Genomic DNA, 23,695 nt, shown 5'->3' with positions numbered 1-23,695 from the left:
TGACGAACACAAAGGGAGAGAGGCACTTGCTGTATGTTCTCTGGGCCTTTTAGGAAACGTGGAGTTGTTCCTTTGACCGCATTCATGTAAATCAGTGATGTTGTAGACATTAAGGGAGTGGACACTGTTCAAAAAAGAACACCCCATAAGTGTTACCACCGCAAAACCAGAAGAGTCTACAATGTCACCCAGCATGCCGTGGGCGTCGTTGTAAACAAGCAAGTTAAGAGAAAGACTCTGGCCAAGAGGATCAATGTGCGGATTGAGCACATCAGGCACTCGAAGAGCAGAGACAGCTTCCTGAAGGGGGTGAAGGAGAACAATCAGAAGGAAAGGAAGCCAAGGAGAAGGGCACCTGGGTTCAGCTGAAGAGCCAGCCTGCGTCACCCAGAAAGGCGCACTTTGTGAGACTAACAGAAAAGAGCCTGAGTTGCTGGAGCCCGTTCTATAAGAACTCATGACCAAATGTATAAAAAGAAATAAAAAGTCAGGTCTGCAAAGTGTTTATCATACAAAACAAGAAAGTAAAAAAGGAAAGTAAAGAAAGAACAGAAAAAAGAAAGAAAAATATAGAAAGACACCAAAAATATTATCTACAATGAACAAATTGGCTTTATCCCTGCACTGCAGCTATGATTCAGCATATGCAAAGCCAATACATGAAACAAACCACATAAATGAACTTAATGTTAAAATTCACATGATCATTATAGTAAATACAGAAAAAAAAAGCTTTAGACAAAAGCCCAACAAGTTTTTTTTTTTAATTTTTTATTGGATATTTTCTGCATTTACATTCTAGATGTTATTCCTTTTCCCCAATTCCATCTCCCCCCCCCCCAATGCTTCCATAAAAGTGCTCCCTTGCCCAACCACCCTCTCCCACCTCAGCACCTTGGCCCTTGGTGTTCCCCTACACTGAGAAAATGAGTCTTCAATGGACTAAAGCCTCTCCTCCCATTGTTGCCAGGGAATGCCATCCTCTCTTGCATATACACTTGGGTCATGTGTCTCTCCATGTGAACTCACTGGTTGGTATTTTAGTTCATGGGAACTGTGGATAGTTTGATTGGTTGATGATATGGCTCTTCCCAAGAGGTTCCAAACCCTTTCATTTCCTTCAGTCCTTTCTCTCGCTCTTTCATTGGGGTCCTTGTGTTCAGTCTGAAGGTTAGCTGCAAGCATCTTCTTATGTTTCAATATAAGTCTGGCAGAGTCTCTAAGGAGGCATCCATATTATGTTTCTGCCAATAAGCACTACTTGGCACCAGCAATAGTGCTTGGGTTTGGTGGCTGCATATGGGGTGGATCCCCAGGTGAGGCAGTCTCTGGATGATCTTTTCTCCAACCCCTGCCCATAGAAAATAGGACTAAAGGAAACATACTTCAACTTAAAACAAAATCCATAACTGAAAATCCCATGGCCTGCATAATTCTTTTTTTTTCTTACTTTGTTTAAAATAGAGAGATACATGTACAGATTTTTAAAAGCATTTTGGCATAAAACTATATTAATATATTTTGTCAGTACTTGATCTTCTTTAAATGTTTGATAGTATGCATTGAAATCTTACTAGTTACCATAAACATGAAGTATATGTAGAACAGAACATAACATGGAAACAGTCAAAGTTTTCTTGGTATGTATAGATTAAAAATAATTATTCTTAAATACCAAAAATTTCCACAAGGCTATATATTCTTAACTCTTGGATTATTAATAATTTCAGATTAGGTGTACCACATTCTGTGAGGGTGCTATACACTTATTTTTTTTCTAAGAAGGACTGAGGCTTTTTTTTAGAGCTTCATATAGTCTGTGAGTTGTTTCTGGGGTGTTCAGAGCTTTCTGGGGCTAGTATCCAATTATCAGTGACTGCATATACTGTCTGTTCTTTTGTGATTGGGTTATTTCTAAAAGAAAAAAAAACATAAAGCAATCTGACAGAAATCAGGAATAAGACAAGGCTGTTCACTAACACTATTCATTTTCAATACTGTGCTTGAAGCATGGAGCAATAAGACAAAAAAGGAAAATTAAAGAAATAGCAGTGCGAAAAGAAGTCACACACCATACATTATATATTCCAAGAATTCTACCAGAAAACTCCTAGAAATGATAAATTAACTCAGCAATGTAGCAGGACTCAGGCTACAACACAGTCATTGCTGCTCTACTCATAATAGCTAAAACGTGGAAACAACCTAAATGTTATGTAACTGACAATTGGGAAAAATATGGTACATATGCACTATGAAATACTACCCAATTGTAAAAAAAATAATTAAACCATGAACTTTGTGTGCAAATGAATAAAACTAGAAAAAGATTATATTTACTGGCAGAACCCAGACCAGAAGGAAAAATGTTATATGTTCTCTCTCATCTGAAGTTCTTAAGTCCAAAGCTTCAGATACGATTATGTACCCACAGGATTAGCAGAAACCAAGAAAGTAAAAAGGGACCATATAGAGAATGTGAGGAAGCAATAGAGAGGGAAAAAGTAAGGTACAAGTGATCTGAAGGAGGAAATGGGAAAATGGCTGATTAATTAAGGATAATGAAAGGAAAAAAGCCCCAGTACCAACCATGACAAGTTCTCATTTGAGTTGTTGCTTAGGGTGGTCCAGGAAACCCCCAAACCATTTTAGGCCCTTAGCTGTCCACCAGTGATGGAAGATAATTCCCTGTTGATGAAGAAACCTAGTGCTTCAGATATGTGATCCACTGGACCAAACTTAGAACTCACCTGAAAATATCCTTCATGAGGACTAGGTTTCAAGGTACCAGAATCCACTATGCAAGCTTCCAAAGGAGGAAACAATCAAATGGGCTACCCACAAATGATTGATGCCTATGATGTATTTAAAACACAACTACTTCCAGCTACCAGCATGGCATGAAAAATAAGGGAGCAGTAGTGGCATGAATACATTATTGGTAACGAAGAGCTCTCTAATTGGACTTAAGACCCACACAATAAAAGTAAAATAATGTCTGCTACTGAAAATTCAGTCAACCACCCACGAATAGTGAAGTTATGGATCTTGGAGGATATCCTAAAGACATTCTTTTACTAAAACAACAATGCCTAACAACCATCTATACATACTTGTCCTTAATCCTACAGACAAGTCTAATCCTCACTCTACATCAAGCAAACTTTTCTTTGCAGTACAGACCATTACAGAAAACTACTACCAACCAAAATAGAGAACAGTGTAGCCCAGTCCCAACTGATATACCTACAACACAACTCCCACAATCTAAGGGGGATCATTGTGGAAGAAGTGACAGAAATATCATAATAGCAAGAATATGCCTCTTAGGAAAAAATAATGTCAATAAACGACACCTATAAAGTCTCACCAATATGAATGCCTAAATATGAGCTGAACGAAGACAACACCACTAGAACGGGGAGGAGCATGAGGGCTCAACCCTAATAGTCTTTGTTGTATCTGCAGGTTGTAAATAAGAACACATGCATAATTTCTATGTAACAACAAAAAGGGGGCTATACATTTGAAGAAGGGACACATAGAAGCTCTTCAGGGAGCAAATGGTAACAGAAAATGATGGAATGATAGAATTATATGTTTACTTTAAAAATACTTTAAAACAATTTACCTGTCTATTGTTCCTTCAAATGTTATTTTTTCTGGACTCACATCCACAATTCAGAGACAGGGATCATATACTTGCTTCATCTATAGACACTCTCCTGCAGGTCATTTATGCTCTTTTTGGTCATTTTTCTTTCTGTATTTTTCTACTGCCAAGTCCTCAAATTCAACAGTCTTTTCTGGGAAATTCTTTAATACACTCCTAAGATTATCCAGTAAATATTTCATGACAACTATTGTATTTTTGAGCTCTAGAAGTTCTGTTTAGTTTTTTATTGATTATACTTCTTCCATGATATACATTTCCCTCTAAACCCCATTGACATATTTACTATATCTGTTATAAAACTTTGCATGCTAATTTCTTCTGATATTTCCATGTCTTATTTTTTATACTAACTTGTTACCTAGTGTGCTGGCTGGCTTTGACACAACTTGACACAAGCTGTAGTTATCACAGAGAAAGAAGCCTCAGCTGAGAAAATTCCTCCATGAGATCCAGCTGTAAAACATTTTCTCAATTAGTGATCAAGGGTCGGAGAGCCCATTGTGGGTGGTGCCATCCCTGGGCTGGTAGTTTTGGGTTCTATAAGAAAGCAGGCTGAGCAAACCAGGGAAAGCAAGCGAGTAAGTAATATCCCTTCATAGCTTCTGCATCAGCTCCTGCTTCCTGATTCCAGTCCTGACTTTCTTTGGTGAACAGTGTAAGCTGAATAAAAATTTTCCTCCACAACTTGCTTTTGGTCATAATGTTTTGTGCAAGAATAGAAATCCTGACTCAGACATCTAGCTACTGATTAGATCTTCCTCATTACTATTAATTTTTATAAACTGATGAACATCAATCAACATTACACCACTTTTAAATATCCATATTTTATTATTTTCTTCTTTAAACAAGAATTTCTTTTGCTGATCAACTACATGACCTATGGTCCAGCTTGATCACTATATATCCTTATAAATGTTTTCAATTTGCTACACTTAATGTTTACTTATTTTAACTTATTTACCTTTAAATTAATAAGTACATCTTTATATACTTATGAGATACAATATAATGTTTCATTATCTATGTAATATGTACTGTCAAATCAGCATAATTTCCTGATAAGGTAATAATTTTATAAAGTTATTATGTCTCCTTATGATGCATTATGATTGAAGCATTGAAGGTTTGGATGCTCTTAATTATAAGTCTACATCATTTTTAATAATGGCGTTGTTTGGCTGTGTCTGCCTTTAGTCCTAGCTCCCAGAAGGCAAGGGCATGTGAATCCCTAAGTTCAAGGCTACCTGGTCCACAAAGTGAGTCCAGAATAGCAAAACATACACAGTGAAACGCTTTTCAGAGAGCGGAGGGAGGGAGAGAGGGAGGGAGGAAGGGAGGAGGGAGGGAGGGAGGGAAGGAGGGAGGAAGAGAGGAAGGGGGAGGGAGGAATAGAGGGAGAGAGGAAGAAAGAGAGAGGGAGGGAGAGGGAGAGAAGGAGAGAGGGAGAGGAAGAGAGAGGGAGAAGGAGAGAGGATGAGGGAGGGGGGAAGGGAGGATGGAGGGGTGAATGGATTGATTTACCTTAGAAGTGAAGTCAGTTTCCTAAAGTCAGACAGCCAAAGAATAGTCAGCAAAAGAAATCCTTGTTTAAAGAAGGAAATAATAAAATATGGACATTTAAAAGTGGTGTAATGTTGATTGATGTTCATCGGTTTATAAAAATTAATAGTAATGAGGAAGATCTAATCAGGAGATAGATGTCTGAGTCAGGATTTCTATTACTGTACAAAACATTATGACCAAAAAGCAAGTTGTGGAGGAAAATTTTTATTCAGCTTACACTGTTCACCAAAGAAAGTGTATTTTAAGAGCCTGTGTCCCATCCAATATGATCCTTATAGATAAAGCAACTAAAAATCTTGCTTGATAACATAGGTACCACTAGTTAAATCTGTAGTGGTTAGAGAGGAACTCACTGGTGGTTATGTGGATATCTAGAATTCAAAGAGGCAAGAAAGAAGTTAAAGAAATTTCTATTCAGGAATATTCCATGTGTAGATCAGTAGACATGAAGATGTTGAAAACAGGATTGTTCCAGTCACAACGAACCATGTAGCAGAGCCAGTCTGGGTAAGATGGAAATAAGGCAGAAAAGTAGCAATGAAGGCCTATTTTTTTTTTTCATTCCCCAGTTAAGAAAACTAGGGCAAACCAATTTCCAAAGGCTTCATTTTACATCAGTGCATACCTGGATCCGCCTAGTGGATTTACAGGGCTTTACAACACAAACCTGCTCAAAGCACAACTACCCCTTATATCACCTGCACTGCAATCCCATTCAGAAACTAATGGGAAACACATAATATACCATTTCTAGTCCAGCCTTTTGTGAAGCAATAAATTGCTTTAAAACTACAGTACTTATGCAAATGTGATATCTGATAGTAATATCGCATTTGCATACCATCTGTTAGGTTTTCAGAGCTGAGCTCAGAAATCTTTCTACTCTAAGATTCCAGATAACATCTTGCAATAACTATCAGGTAATACATCAACAACAGACTTGGGATGGTTTGGGATCCATCCTATGGACATTGAACAAAAAAACATATGGATGTCATCATTTAATAATAGGTTTAAAGAAGATTTACAATTGATTAATGCAGCCTATGCTTGAATTTTACACACAAATTCTATCCAACCTTGTGCTGAATACACACCATCATAACCTAGGAATTCCCTCAGAGCATAAAAGAGGAAAACATTGACTCATTCTTTTAACTAGCAAGAAAGATGTACTTGCTGAGACTCTATTATTTGTTAGACATAGCTCTAGGAGCAGATGATGTAGTTGTGGGTAAAACCAATTAAAATCTGTTTCCACAAATTCCGGTGTGAGAGATCCGGAAACAAAGTGATCTGGATAGAATATCTCACTGTGACACAAAGACAAATAAACGTATGAATGAGGCAGATGGGGGCCTTGTTCTGGATGTACAAGACATGTGAAGTCTCTCTCAAGTAAGGATGTCTATGCAGAGACTTGACAATAGGGAAGAGTGACCTTTGCATGAGTCAGGGTGATGGTGCCCCAGGCAGCAGGAACATAAGTGCAACATATGCAATGTAGAAGTCTTCTTTGCATTAATAATAAAAAAAGAACAGAGAGGACAGTGTGTCTACAGCATGAGTAGAAAGGAGGAAGGTAGTAGGAGATTAAGTCAGTAAGACAGGCAACTTGCTTAATTGTACAGATTTGTGGCACTTCTCTCTTCCTGTGAGAGAGGGCGAACAGTAGGATAATAAAAGATTCTGAAGGCCTTAGTAAGTTTTCAGACTTCTGGGAAAGAGAAACAACTCATCCCCCAAGGCTTATTTGATTTCTACAGTGTAATCTCTCTCTCTCTCTCTCTCTCTCTCTCTCTCTCTCTCTCTCTCTCTCTCTCTCTCTCTCTCTCTCTGTGTGTGTGTGTGTGTGTGTGGGTGTGTCTGTCCGTCTGTCTCTCCCTCCCTCCCTCCCTCTCTCTCTCTCCCTTCCTCTCCCTCTCTATCAACTTAAATGCTCACTCGCACGTGCAGGGACACACACACACACACACACACACACACACACACACGGGCATTTCGAAGTCTGTTCACAAACACCTTCACATATTAGCCAAGTATTACAAGTGATTTTCTTGTTTGCAGTTGATAAAGCATATTTCAAGAGAGAGCTATCATCAGCCTTACAATTGTCTGGAATTGAGTAATGATTTTAGGTGACTCCAAAGTTGACCGAGTGCATGAGTATATGAAATGGCAGAGCATACAAAATGAGCACCGTGAAGTGATTTATTAAAGACCATTCTCATGACGGATTCAAAATTGTTATCATAAAGTATATGGCCAAAGTGATTAGAATATGTACTAGTAAGAGTTCATTGAGATGTATCAACTTTGAGTCTCAGCAAGTACTTATTTAGTGCCTACATTAATCTAGATGATTTCCTTGCAGGTTCTTTACTGTAAAAGGATTATTTAAAAGATAGAAAAGGAATTGGTTGCCTGCAGCTGATCAGCAGTAATACAATTATGATTTATGAGTGGTTTCATGAAGCCCTGAGCTTACTGCTAATGGCTGTAAACATGGAAAGAAATTAATTAATTTTCTGTACAAAAAAAAGACAGGATTATTGTGGCCTCTGCTTTAAAATAATGGTAGCTTTCCTTTTTAATGTTTTCTACCTTCCAGTAAAAACAATTACCTGTACATAGTAGGCCAATTCATCTGCATGACACAGAGCACTAATGTGCCCCTGTTTGGAAGAGCAGGAATTGCTTTACAGCAGACCTGGATGCCATTAAATGGGTGCATTTGGCTAGGCTCAGGAAGCTGGACAATTTTGGTCCCTTTGTAGTCAAGGAAAGTGAGCATATTTGGTAAGCATTTCCCTTTGCAGTTCTTCTATGAACATAATCTCTAAGCAAGCACTTGGCAAGCCAAAGTGTGTGGTTGGGCCAATTGTAATCACTTTGTCTCCATCTCTTGCCTCCAGATTCATTTTCATCAGATCCCAATGGCTCTGGAGACTCCACCAAACCATTTTCCCTATGCAGGTACTCTGCTGCAACACAGTTCAGGGTCACCTTCTCCCTCCCTCTCTCTTCCATACCCAAGGCAGTAGTTGATATGGACTTAAATTATACAAATGAATATAAATACAGGCCATATTGGCGGGGGCAAAAATGAAGCTGGAAATTGGTAACTGCTAGTACCTTTATAGGAGCCATAGATGTCACTATGGATGTTATAGTAGGTCACTAATGGATGTTCCAGAGTTGGATTAGCATACTGTCATGTACTTGTGATTACAGTTCAACTGAGTCTAGAGAACAAGGTTTAAGATGAAGTAAGACAATGCACATGGTGCCCAGCACAGTAACAGTGCCAACAGTAATTATATACATGTGTGTGTGTGTGACAGTAACAGTGCCAACAGTAATTGTGTGTGTGTGTGTGTGTGTGTGTGTGTGTGTGTGTGTGTGTGTGTGTGTGTGTACATATGTATGAGTAATGCCACTAAGGACAGCTTGGGGAAGGCTTTCAGCCCTTATCACATACCTGTATCCTAAGCACAAAACTCTGTTTCTAATGTTTCTGACAAATTGCTGGAAGAGATGAAATTGCACATGTTTAGGTGCAAGAACTTGAAACACACCAGAAAATGGGGGCAAATGTAAGAGGAAGTTACAGGAAAAAAAGTGGAGTGGAAGGATAGGAAGAGGAACTTCAGCAAGTTTCATGGAAGAGGCAGCCTGAGCTCTGAAAGATGAATAACTACCTCCAATCATTGGGGGAAGATGAAGAGTTGGAAATTCTGAATTAACAGAGAGTCCAATGGTTCCAGTGTAGACTATAGTCTATGCATTTTTTATTACACAGTATATGCCTGACACATACTAGTTTTTATATGTAGTATTTTACAGTGAGTAAAAGAATATTGTAGGGCTTCAGGAGTGGAGGAAAGGAAATGCAAGATGTAACCTGGTACTTTGGGTAAGAAGAATGATAAAAGAGAGATATTCCGTTGCAACTTTTCATGACCAAGTAACCCAGGCCTTTGAGCTTCCCCACTTTGCATGTTCCAGGATATATCCCCTTCTCAGGCCCCATTCATTTCTCCAGTCACTTCCAATAATGCAGGTGTTCAGAAATGCAGCGCGTTGAGTAAGTTATCAATGTCTTTACCCATTACCTTTGTTTCAAAATGATCCTGTGCATTTCCCCTGCTATGTTATGTATAGATCTGTAATATATTCTGTTGTTGGAATGATGTCTGTGAATATGAGATTTTTCTATTTAAAATAGAAATAACAAGATTCAGAACAATTATATCTCTTTTCTCTACCAAATGCCAAAGGATGACATTTGCCCCAGTGTTGGTAGACTCTCTGGTTAGAATTACAAGATTTTGAAAATGACCTTGAGATCATAAAGCAATCAAACACTTCATCTTCAATTTTAAAAGAAAGAACCAGAAGCTAGAAGCTTAGAAGAGGCTAGTTGTCCCAAATCACAGATCCAGTTGTTGCAGAACTATAGTTAGTACTCACATTCCCTACCTCCTCTCCTTTTTTTCTCGTTCTGTTTAATTAATGTCACTAACAGTCATTTTATTTTACATTAATTCACACTATTGCTCTAATGTATTTCTCACCTTCACTGCTAGAATATCACTAGGAAATCCATTGACTCTAAAATAATTTGATGTGGTTTATTAGCTCTCTGATGTGAAAATATTAAACCCAAAATTTGGCTACTACAAAAGTGGCTGACCATTTAAGACACTTTACTTGTCAAGAAAGAATTAGAACGTGATTCTTTGGAGACAGTGGGTCTAGTGAACAACTTCTCACATAACTCAGGTCAAGTCTGAACTGTGAATCTTAATCTGTAACCGATGATCGGCACAAAAGTTAACTTGACCACGTGTCAGTTCCTTCACCTATAACATGGAAATAATGACAATATACCTAAAATATAATCATGTGAATTAACAATATGTCATTTTAAAAGATCAAAGGATAGAGATATTCTTCATTTATCCTATGAGATTGAGATGGCATGAACTTATGAAAAATCAAGTTAGATAAACTGTCAATTGATGCTATGATGAGATGAGCGCCTCCTGGGAATATATTTTGTTCTTAGGCAGAGTGCAAATAATTGGAAATAAGATGGCATGTTGTAGTAGTAAAATACTAAAATGTCCCCCAAAACTCTTACTTCAAGCTAGCAACTTTCACAAGTCATTATTGGATTCTATTTGACTTTTTGGTGATGCAACTACTTTTGAGTCATTGCTGTTACTAAAAGCAAGCCCTCACGCATACTCTTGTTAGAAACCTTAATAAAACTATGCCTTATTTCTATGTCTTTAGATATTTGGCCATTCTCAGATTTCTGACTGAGTTGAAGACTAATTTAGTTTTATAGCCTATCCAAGATAATTAACTTTGAGAAAACATAGTCATTTAGAATATTTTCAAGTGGTAATAATTGTACACAGCTTAAATTTAAAAGTAAAGTTTTTTAAGTAAACAAAAAAGGTGATGTGTAGATTTATGTTAAATTGATACATGATTGGACAGGAGAGAGATAGGCAAGGAAAGGCTGAGGAGCAGAAGTGAAGGCAGGAGGTGGAGGAGACTGAGGAGGAGAAATGAAGATGGAGCTCAAAAAATGTGATCTGGATCCAGATGGACTTAATTGCCATTAGGTAGATATGAATATTTTATCTCATTTAGAAGGGCAGTTTGTTTCTTTGTCCATTTCATATAATCTTATCAAGTAGAGGGTTTGTGGATTGAGAATTTAATACATAAAACTGTTTGATAATCTACTGGGCTTTGGGATCATGTTTGGGCCGGGCATTTTGGGTAAATACTGGGGCAGTTGTATCCACCAGGGACAGAAACAACAGGGGTGGTTGAATAAGCTATGCCAGAGTTCATAGAGGTCACTAAGGCTACCAAATTAGAGATCCCCATAATGTCAGATGGCCTGGAATGGAAGCTGGCAAAGTTTGAGATAAAAGGTTAAGCCATCATTTTAATATTTGCTGCAACACACTGATTTACCAATTGGCATGTTGGTTCAATCATTACTTTGGTCTGTCATGGGCCACCTTCCTGGAGTTAGTAAAACACATGTGTGTGGTATCTATTTAGGAAATATCTGTCATACAACTTCACTGAAATATTTCTGTTAACAATATAAGGCAAAGGGTTATTTAGAAAGTATATTATAGTTCCAGAAAAGAAAACTGAAGATAGAAATATGGGTAAATTCCCAAATTTTATGGACAGAGAGATATTCTTTTTTAAATCTTTTCAGTCTTTCTAGTATTTTCATATTTAATCTGTTCCTGCCTCTACTATTTAATTACCCTGTCCATATGCCTGCACTACGCACCCCCACTTTGGAGGTACCATCTTGAACTTGTTATCCTTTCATATCATTTCTTTCACCTTCCTATTTCTCCTACCTCTCTGGTTTTGCTTTAATTTTTTGCACCTTAACCTAGCCTTCTTGGTTGAAGGAACAGGTAACAACTTTTTCTGAGACACTTAATAACCTAATACCACCAAAGTCAATGTTACATTTCCTCAACCCATTCCTGTTACTTCCCAGCCTCTGAGTAATTTAGAACTGTTCAACTGCCAGTGTTATTTCTGCAAAAAATTCTCCCTTGCATCTTGATCCTGTCTATGCTCTTAAATGCTAATTCAAAGGATGCTTCCATTTTAAAGGAAGAAACAAGTGATTGTATAATTCTCTTCATTTTTGCTCCTTTTGGGTGTCAGTTTGTTTTAAATTATTTTTACATCCCAATCACTGCCCTCTTCAGGACTCCCCCCCTCACAAATTCCCTTCCTTTATCTCCCCTCCCCTTCTCCTCTGAGTATCCCCACTCCCTACTCCCTGGCACATCAAATTTCTGTAGGGTTAGGCATATTCTCTCCCACTAAGGTCAAACAACGCAGCCCAGTTAGGGGAATGGGATCCACAGACAGGCTGTTGTCTTAAGGAACAGCCCCAGCTCCAGCTGCTGGAAAACCCAGTAACTAAGCTGCACATCCCTTACATATGTTTGTGGAGGCCAAGGCCCAGCCCATGTATGTTTTTGGTTGGTGGTTCAGTCTCTGAGGGCTCACAAGGGTCCAGGTGAGTTGACTCTGTTGGTCTTCCTGTAGAGTTCCTATCACCTCACAGGCTGCAATCCTTCCTCCAATTTTTCCATAAGAGTCCCCAAACTCCATCTACTGTTTGGATGTGGGTGTCTGTATCTGTCTGTATCTGTCTGTATCTGCTGATGGGCAGTGGAGCCTCTCAGAGAACAGCCATGCTAGGCTCCTGTCTGCAAGAATAACAGAGTATCACTAATAGTGTCAGGGATTGGTGCTCACCCATAGGATGGGTCTTTTTTTTTAATTATTTTATTTTAGGAGGGGTCTTAAGTTGGCCAGAGTTTGTATTTGTTGAGTAGATAAGCTAAAAGAAAGATGAATCAACCACCTGCTTTCTCATAAACAAAACAGTAAGTTCTGGAAATTACATTCAGACAAATAAGAAATGGCTGTCTTTTAAGAGAAAAGGTAAACAAACAGGTAGAATGAAAATTTAGAAGTATGGTAGGAAATCGAGCACATCCAAACTTAAAGTCTCTCTTTATTCAGGGAAGAAAAACTCAAGACCATATGTTTAGAGGGATTAAGCCAGAGAAGAGGCTTTGGCTCAACTCAGTAGGGTAGCTATCTGGAAATCTCATGAAAATATTAATAAAACATGAAAGAACTATGAAAATTTAACAAGGGGACTAGCAAAAGGACCACCACTCCTGGATAAGAATCAGTAACACATTATGGAAAATAGATATCAGGAAGATAAGAAAGTGCTAGTGTAGCTCTCCTGGTTAATGCAAACATTTTTAAAAAGAAGGTATATTTATAAGATTATTGAAACAATGGTATCCAAGATAATAGAATTTCTCTCTCTAGGAACCTCTTAGTGGAAGAAGAAAAAGTCTGGTGCCAGCAAGGAGAGTAGTTTTTCTTCAAATATTTCATGTAGTTCTGACACCTTGTCAGTACAGCAGAGAAGACACTGGACCTGAAACAATAAAGCATCATCATAGGGTGGAACAAAACCAAAGAAAAACAAAACAAAAGAAACTGGCTTTTTGTCTCATAAAATAAACTACTATAGTCATTCCATTAAACTCTATCCTATAAAACATATAGATGTGTCTCAACTAGAAATAAAAATTATAAAACTAAAAATGTTTTCCATTTGAATTCTAGATTTCTTTGATATATTAGGAATTCAAACAATTTTATTTCCTTTTAGAACAGCAAAAGATATAGGTAGGACCAGAACTTGATGAGGATTGCTTATTTATGCATTGCTCCTCCCTTAAGTTTGAACCTAACTTTCATGTCTGGGCATGAAGGATGGATTTGAAGAGGAGCCAATCACTGAAACTCTTTACTTTTACCTCTTCCAAATATAGGCCCACTGAATAAAAACCCCTTCACCATTTTTTCACTATTATCTGTCCCTTTAATTGACCTCCTGTAGATAGACAAGAGAGGTGGACTCTCTGGGCTTTTAAACTGCAAGCATGGACCTAAACTACTCTGGTAACAGCAGATCCTGACTTAATGTAGAAAAAATAACATTTTAGTATTTGTGTTCAATGGGCTACAGTATGAGGGGTACTGGTTTGTTTTCCAGTCCACAGAATGACACTTAAAACTGCTAAAGGAAGAAGTAGAAAGTATGATTTAATGAAGAGGTGAAGGAAAAGACTTTCTAGACATGTCACTGGTAACACGGGGGAAAAATCAACAATAACAAAAGAGCCCTTACAAAATTGAATATGTTTTTACAGTTAAGGAAATTGGCAAATCAATAGGCTATTCACAGAATGGAATAAAATCTTTGTCATATATCATAGAATGAAGTGTTATAATATATTTAGATTATATAAAGAACTAAAAAACCAATAAGTAAACAAATCAGGTAAAAAACTTGCATACAGAACCAAAGAAAGGGTTCTCAAAGAAGAGATAAAAATGGCTAGTACATATTTTAAAAGAGAGTGTTTGACATTCTTTATTATTAGAGAAATGCAGATGAAATTAAACTTAAGATTCCATCAACACTCAATGTTCCTTGGGTCAGGGAAGAAATAAAGAAAAATTAAAGATTTTCTAGAATTCAATGAAAATAAGGGGGAAAATATACACAAATTTAAAGATACAATGAAAGCAGTGCTAAGTGAAAAGTTCATAGCACTAAGTGCCTCCATAAAGATGTTAGGTAGTTCTCATAACTGCAATTTAACAGTACATCTCAAACCTCTTTTAAGAAAGAGAGAGAAGCAATCCTATCAAAGACAAGTAGAAGGTAAGAAATAAAATCAGGACTATAATTAATCAATTAGAGACAAAGAAAACAATATAAAGAATCAATTAAAGAAAGAGCTGTTTCCTTGAAGAAAATCAACAAGACAGAAAAACTCCTAGCCAAAACTAAGGAAAAGTCAAAGAAACAGTATTTAAATTAATAAACTAAAGAATGAAAATGGTGATATAACAGAAGACACTGAAGAAATTTAAAGAATCATTAGGTCTTACTTCAAGAGCCTGTATTCCGTCAAATTGGAAAAGTTTAATGAAATGGGTGATTTTCTTTTCTTTTTTTTTTTAACGACTTTATTTTACAAAACAAAGATACATGTACAGATTTTAAACATTTTTTTGCTTAAAATTATACTTTTTTGTCAGTACTGTTTTTTCAGACATTAAAATAATTTTTACATAAAACCATGTGAATATATTTTTTTTAGTCAGTACTTGATTTTTTTCAAGGGCTTGACAGTATGCATTGAAAACCTAATAGTTACAATAAGCGTAAAGTACATGCAAAACAAAACGCAACATGGAAATAGTCAAAGTCTTCTTGTTTGTAAATATATGTATATTTTTTTGTTTCCTTTATTTCTTGGACTTCATACAGTCTGTGAGTTGTTTCTGGGGGAGTGCAAGCCTCTGGGGTTAGCATCCCACTATTAGTGACTGCATATTATGTCTGTTCTTTTGTGACTGGGTTATCTCACTCAGGATGATATTCTCTAGATGCAGCCATTTTCTTAAGAATTTGGTTAAGTCATTGTTTCTGGTGGCTGAGTAGTATTTCATTGTGTATATGTACCATAATTTTTGTATCCATTCATCTTCTGAAGGACATCTGGGTTCCTTCCAGCTTCTGGCTATTATAAATAGAGCCGCTATGAACATTGTGGTGCATATATCTTTGTTGTGTATTAAAGTGTCTCTGGGGTATATGCCCAGAAGTGGAATAGCTGGGTCTTCAGGTAGTACTATATCCAATTTTCTGAGGTATCGCCAGACAGATTTCCAGAGTGGTTGTATTAGCTTGCAACCCCACCAACAGTGGAGAAGTGTTCCTCTTTCTCCGCAGCCTCGCCAGCATCTGCTGTCATCTGAGTTTTGGATCTTGGCCAATCTGACTGGTGTGAGGTGGAATCTCAGGGTTGTTTTGATTTGCATTTCCCTGATGGCTAAGGATGTCGAGCACTTCCTCAGATGTTTCTCAGCCATTCGGTGTTCCTCAACTGAAAACGTTTTGTTTAGGTCTGTACCCCATTTTTAATAGGGTTATTTGATTCTCTGGTGTCTAGCTTTTTGAGTTCCTTGTACACCTTGGATATTAGGCCTCTATCTGATGTGGTGTTGGTAAAGATCTTTTTGAAATGGGTGATTTTCTAGAAAGATACCACTTACCAAAGTTAAATCAAGACCAGGTAAACTATTTAAGCACTCTTATATCCCCTAATGAAATAGAAGCTCTCATTAAGAGTTTCCCAAACAAACAAACAAACAAACAAACAAAAAACCTTAGGGTTCTATGGTTTTAATGGAGAATTCTACCAGACTTTCAAAGAAAAGATTATACTAATACTCTTAAAACTACTCCATATAATACAAACAGAAGTTACATTGTCAAACTCATTCTGTAATGCCACAGTTACCCTAATATATAAATCACAAAAAGATTTAAAAAGGAAATATCTTCTGACTGATTTCTCATATGAATAGTGATGCAAAATACACAATAAAATATTCACAAACTGAATTCAGGAACATAACAAAAACATCACTCATTATGATCAACTAGTTTTCATCCCAGGGATGAAGGTATGGTTCAATATAAAAACTCCATTAACATAATCCACCATATAAACAAACTGAAGAAACATTATATGACTTCTTAATTAGATGCTGAAAAAGCCTTTGACAAAACCCAACACCCATTCATTTTAAAAGTATTAGAGTTATCAGTGATACAACACATGTCCAAACATAGTCAAAGAAATATAAAGCAAGTCAATAGCCAACAGCAAGTTAATGGTAAGAAACTTAAAAGCATTTCCACTAAAATCAAGGACTTGACAAGGCTGACCACTTTCTCCCTACTTATTCATTAGAACAATTGCCATTCTAGCCAAAGCAATAAGACATCTAAAGGAGATCAAGGAGATACAAATTGGAAATAAAGAACCCAGACTCCAAAGGACATGCACAGTATATATTCACTTATACGTGAATATTAGTCATAAAATACAGGATGTACATTCTATACTCCACAGCCCCAAGGAGGCTAGAGAAGAAGAATGGCAAGGATGATTGAGCCTCACTTGGAAGGGGAAATTGAATGGTAGTGGAAAACAGATGGTGGAAGGGAACTGGGTGGGGGAAGGTATGGAGAGCTGAGTGGAGGGATTTAGGTTCGGGTGTAGGAAGGTGAAGTGGGATGGCCTGATGGAAAAGAAGTCAAAGTATCACTATTTGCAGATGATGTGAAAGTATAGATAATCGACCCCAAAAACTCTACAAGAGAACTCCCACAGTTGATAATCAGCTTCAAAGTGGCTGGACACAGGGTGAACTCAATGAAATCAGTGGCCTTCCTTTATACAAATGATAAACTGGCCAAGAAAGAAATTAGGGAAACAATACCATTACAATCAATAGCCAGGAATAATATAAAATATCTTGGTGTAACTCTAGCAGAGCAAGGAAAAGATCTGCATGACTAAAACTTCAAGTCCCTGAGAAAAGAAATTGAAGAAGACCTCAGAAGATGGAAGGATCTCCCATGCTCATCAATAGGAAGGAGTAACGTAGTGAAAATGGTTATCTTACCAAAAGCAATCTACCTATTCAATGTAATCCCCATCAAATTCCAACACAATTTTTTATAGAACTTGAAAATTCAATTATCAACTTTATATGAAAAACAGAAAGACCCAGAAGAGTGAAAACAATTCTCAACAAGAAAAGAATTTCAGGGGTTCTGCACCCATTCCCACAACACCCAGAGGAAGCCTGTCACCAAGGTGGTCTAACACACCCAGTATCACAGATGAAGAGGCGACATCTGCCCTAACACTCAGAGTAACAGGTTCCGAAACCTCCACACAGACAATGGCACAGGTGTCTTCCAGTCTGAACTTGTGCCTTGAGCAGATCTTGACAACTGATTCGGTACCCATTCCCACAAAACCCAGAGTAAGCACAACCCCCAGGTGCTCTAACAAGCACAGGATCACAGGATCACAGAGGAAGCTTGAATCCTAGGAGATCAGGCACATTCAGGAGCACTGGAGTGCTGCCACACTCAAGGACACAGTTGAGGCCACAACATCTTTCCTAAAACCAGGCGTAACTGGGACCTGGGCTGGAACCAGGGAAACACAAACACCAGCCTAGCCAGAGGCAAGGGTTCCTTCCAGATCCTACCTGTGCGCCCAAACTCAGGGCTCTGGCTCCCCATCCACTCATGCAACACATAGAGAAAGCTTGACTCACAGGAGCTCTGACACAATAGGATCTCAGGAGCTTGGTCACATCTGGATTTCAGTATGTCAGAGGCAGCTTGACTCCCAGGAAATCTGAAACCCAAGGATCTCAGGATCACATAGACACCCGAACTCTGAGGAGTTCTGACACAACCAGGATCACAAGAAGGACAGGCTCCAGTCAGAGACAGCAAGAGCAGGAAAAGCAAGAGATAACCAGATGGTGAAAGGCAAGTTAAAGAACATAAACAATGGAAACCAAGGCTACTTTGCGTCATTAGAACTCACTTTTCCAACTAAGTCCTGGATAACCCATCACAGCTGAAAAGCAAGATTCTCATTTAAAGTCACATCTCATGGTGATGATAGAGGTCATTAGAAAGGACATAAAAAAGTACCTCAAAAATACAGGAGAACACAGCTAAACAGGTAGAAGTCCTTAAAGTGGAAACACAAAAATCCCTTAAAGAATTATAGGAAAACACAAACATACACGTGAAGAAATTGAACAAAAAACCACCCACGATATAAAAAATAAAATAGAAACAATAAAAAAAAATCACAAAGGAAGACAATCCTGGAGATAGAAAGAAAACCTAGGCCAAAGATTAGGAATCACAGATGCAAGCATCATAAACTCAATATAAGAGATCAAAGAGACAATCTCAGGGGCAGAAGATACCATAGAAAACATTGATACAACTGTCAAAGAAAATGCAAAATGCAAAAAAACTCCTAGCCCAAAACAACAGGAAATCCAGGACATAATGCAAAGAATAAACCTAAGAATGTTGGTATAGAAGCGACTGAAGATTCCTGACCTAAAGGGCCAGTAAATATCTTCAACAAAATTATAGAAGAAAACTTTCCCCAACTATAGAAAGAGATGCCCATGAATATACAAGAAGTCTACAGAACTCCACATAGACTGGACCAGAAAAGAAATTTCTCCCATTACATAATAATCAAAATATCAAATGCAGAAAACAAAAAAAATATTAAAAGCAGCAAAAGAAAAGATCAAGTAATATATGAAGGCAGACACATCTGAATAACATCAAACTTCTCACCAGAAGATCCTGGACAGATGTCATACACACTCTAAGAGAACACAAATGCCATCAAGACAAACTCTCACAACCAGCAAAACCCTCAATTACCATAGATGGAGAAACCAAAATATTCAATGACAAAAACAAATTTACACAATCCCTTTCTACAAATCCAGCCATACAAAAGATAATAGATGAAAAACTGCAACAGAAGGAGGGAAACTACACCCTAGAAAAAGCAAGAAAATAATCTTCTTTCAGCAATCCCCCAAAAGCTAGCCAAATATCATAATTCTACCTCTAACAACAAAAATAACAGGAAGCAGCAATCACTTTTCCTTAATATTTCTTAACACAAATGGACTCAACTCCTCAATAAAGAAGACATAGACTATCAGTCTGAATACATAAACAGGATCCAGCTTGTTAATGAATATAGGAAAACCAGCTCAGTGACAAAGACAGGCAATACCTTTGAGTAAAAGGCTGGAAAGAAACTTCCAGTGGAATGGTCCCAAGAAACCAGCTGGAGTAGCCATACTAATATTAAATAAAATATGTTTTCAAAAAAAGTTATCAAAAAAGATAAGGAAAGACACTTTTTAGTCATCAAAATATCTATCAGGATGAATTCTTAATCATGAACATATACGCTCCAAATACAAGGCCATCCACATTCATAAAAGAAACTCCACTAAAGCTCAAAGCATATATTGTACCACACACAATAATAGTGGGAAACTTCAACACCCCACTGTCATCAATGGACAGAACATGAAAGCAGAAAATGAACAGAGACACAGTAAAACTAACAGAAGTTATGAACCAAATGGATTTAACAAGCATCTATAGAACATTTCATCCTAAAACAAAAGAGAATACCTTCTCAACAAGTCACAGTACCTTCTCAAAATCTGACCAAGTAGTCAGTCACAAAACAAGCCTCAACAAATACAAGAAGATCAAAATAACTCCATACCTCCTATGAGATCACCATGGACTAATGTTGGTCATCAGTAACAACAAAAACAACAATAAGGTCACATACACATGGAAGCTGAACAATGCTCGACTCAATGATAACTTGGTCAAGGAAGAAATAATCAAATAAATTAAGCATTTGTTAGAATTTAATGAATATGAAGGTACAATATACCCAAACTTATAGGATGCAATGAAAGCAGTACTAAAAGGAAAACTCATAGCTATAAGTGTCTCTAAAAAGAAACTGGAGAGAGCATACACTAACAACTTGACAGTACAGCTGAAACCTCTAGAACAAAAAGAAGCAGATACAACCAAGAAAAGTAGACAGCAGGAAATAATCAAACTCAGAGCTGAAATCAACCTAGTAGAAGCAAAAAGAACTATACAAAGAGTTAACAAAACCAAAAGCTGGTTCTTAGAGAAAATCAACAGGATTGATAACTTAGCCAGACTAACTAGAGGACACAGAAAGAGTATGCAAATTAACAAAATCATAAATGAAAGGGGAGACATAACAACAGAACCCGGGGAAATTCAAGAAATGATCAGATCTTACAACAAAATCTTATACTCAACATAACTGGAAAATCTAGAGGAAATGGACAATTTTCTAGACAATTACCAAGTACCAGAGTAAAATCACTACCAGATAAACCATATAAATAGTCCCAATACCCGTAAAAATGGAGATGCCATCATCAAATGTCTACTAACCAAATAAGCCCAGGACCACATGGCTTTAATGCTGAATTTTATCAAACATTCATAGAAGGGCTAATACCAATTCTCTCCAAACTATTTCACAAAATACAAACAGAAGGAACACTACACAACTAATTCTTCAAAGCCACAATTACTCTCATTCATAAACCACACAAAGACTCTACAAAGAAAGAGAACATCACACAAGTTTCCCTCACGAACATTGATGCAAAAATACTCAATAAAACCCTTGCAAATTGAATCTAAGAATACATCAAAACAATCATTCATCATGATCAAGTAGGCTTCATCCCAGGGATAAAGGGATGGCTTAATGTACAAAAATCCATTAATGTAATCAATTATATAAAAACAAACTAAATGAAAAAAAACACATGATCATCTAATTGATTCATTCTTATCTCCTTGTACAAAGCTAAAGTCCAAGTAGATCAAAGACCTTCACATATAACCAGGTACACTGAAACTAATAGAGGAGAAAGTGGCAAAGAATTTAAACACATAGGGACGGGGGATATTTTCCTGAGCAGAAAACCAATGGCTTTCAGCTCTAAGATCAAGAATAGATAAATGAGACTTCATAAAATTGCAAATGTTTTGTAAAACTAAGGATGTTGTCAGGAGGATAAAACAGCAAAAAAATAAATGGCAAAGGATCTTTACCAATCCTACATGTGATAGAGGGCTAATATCCAAGATATACAAAGAACTCAAAAAGTTAGACTCCAGAGAATTAAATAATCCTGTTAAAAATGGGGTACAGAGCCAAACAAAGTATTATCAACTGAGGAATATTGAATGGCTGAGAGGCACCTAACTAAATGTTCAACATCCCTAGTCATCAGTGAAATGCAAATCAAAACAACCCTAAGTTTTCACCTCACACCAGTCAAAATGGTTGAGATCAAAAACCTAGGGGCAGCAGATGTGGAGTAAGAGAAACAGTCCTCTATTTTTGGTGGGATTCCAAGCTGGGACAACCACTCTGGAAATCAGTCTGGCGGTTCCTCAGAGAATTGGACATAGTATAGTACCTGAGGACCTCGCTATACCACTCCTAGCCATATACCCAAAAGAAGCTCCAACATGTAACAAGGTCACGTGCCCCACCAAGTTCATAGCAGCCTTATTCATATTAGCCAGAAGCTGGAAAGAACCCAGATGTAGTTCACCAGAGGAATGGGTACAAAAATTGTGGTACATTTACACAGTGGAGTACTACTCAGGTATTAGAAACAATGACTTTATGAAATTCCTAGACAAATGGATAGAACTAGAGACTATCATCCTGAGTGAGGACAGTCACAAAAAAACCCACATGGTATGCATTCACTGATAAGCATATACTAGCCCAATAATCAAGAATATTGGCTGAATAACCAAGAAAAAACTCACAGACATTGTGAAGATCAAAGAGAAGGATGGCCAAAATGTGGATGCCTCAGTCCTTAGAAGGTAGAACAAAGCACTCACAGGAGGAAATACAGGAACAAATAAAGAAGCAGGGATTGAAAAAAAAGATCATTCAGAGACTGCCTCATCTTGGGATCAACCCCATATGCCACCACCAAACCCAAGCACTATTGCTGATGCCAAGATGTCCTTACTAGCTGAAGTCAGATATGGATGCCTCTCTGGAGGCTCTGTTAGAGTCATACAGATATATTTGAGGATGCTTGCAGGTAACCATTTGACTAAACACGGGGTCCCCAATGAAGGAGCTAGAGAAAGGACTGAAGGAGCAGAAAGGTTCTGCAACTCCATGGGAAAAATATTATCAACCAACCAAACCCTCCAGAGCTCCCACGGACTAAAACATTAACCTATGAGCACACTTGGAGAGACCCATGTCTCCAGGTGCATATGCAGCAGAGGATAGCATTGTCTGGCATCAATGAGAGAAGAGGCCTTTGGTGGAGTGAAGGTGTGTTTTCCCAGTGTAGGGGAATGCTGGGAGTAGGTGGTTAGGAGAGGGAGCATCTTCATGGAATCAACTGGGGGGGGCAAAGAGTGATGGGAATATGTGGAAAGGGGATAACATTTGGAAAGTAAATATAGAGAATATCCTATAAAAACAGAACATAACAAAAGAATAAAAAAAGCAACACATGCTAGTGCTGATATGAGGAAAGAGGAACCTTTATACATTGTTGGTGGGAATGTATAGTATTATAAACTTTTACAATATAAGAAAAAACAATCTGATATTCGTGGAGAAAGATAGAAAGGGAACAAGTAAAGAGACCAAATGATTTGGGTTTTGTTGATGTATCAGTAAGTGAAATAGCTCAATCATGTTGTTTAGAGATGTGGGAAATATTAGAGAAGCCTAGCTTCTTGCTGTGTTTCAGAGGATGTTTCTGTCCTAGTCTTGCAGTAAATGCCTAGAGGCATATAGTTGGGCTCTACATCCCAGTACTTCAGTCATAAGCAGAGCAAAGGAAGGAAGGAAGAAGCACACCTAACTGGGGATTATGTATGCTTCCAGCTGCATTCAGAGACCCAAGAAATTTTGTCCCAGTTCCTGCCTGCATCCTAGCCTAATTCTCTAGAGACTTCCTTCACATTTCCAAGCCCACTGAAGCTTAGACAAACCCACTGTTTAAAAACTACCTAGAAGTGGTATGTGTGTGGATGGGTACATTCCTGAATGTGTGTGTGTGAGCAGGCATGCACGTGTGTGCGTGTGTGTGTGTGTGTGTGTGTGTGTGTGTTTCCATGTGTGTGTTTATATATGTACTGCTGGTGGTATGTAGGGGTAGCATGAAACCTTCATAAAGTTAAAATCCAGTAGACTCAAGAGAAGGGAAGCCTGAAAGTTGAAGAAAACAAATGGACTTTTTCAAGTCACATACCTAATCCTCCCCAAATATTCCAGGTTA

The sequence above is a fragment of the Micromys minutus genome (assembly GCF_963924665.1).
Source record: "Micromys minutus genome assembly, chromosome: X".
In the NCBI taxonomy this organism is placed as follows: Eukaryota; Metazoa; Chordata; class Mammalia; order Rodentia; family Muridae; genus Micromys; species Micromys minutus.
The sequence above is the reverse complement of the archived record's forward strand: the minus strand, read 5'-3'. Positions refer to the sequence as shown.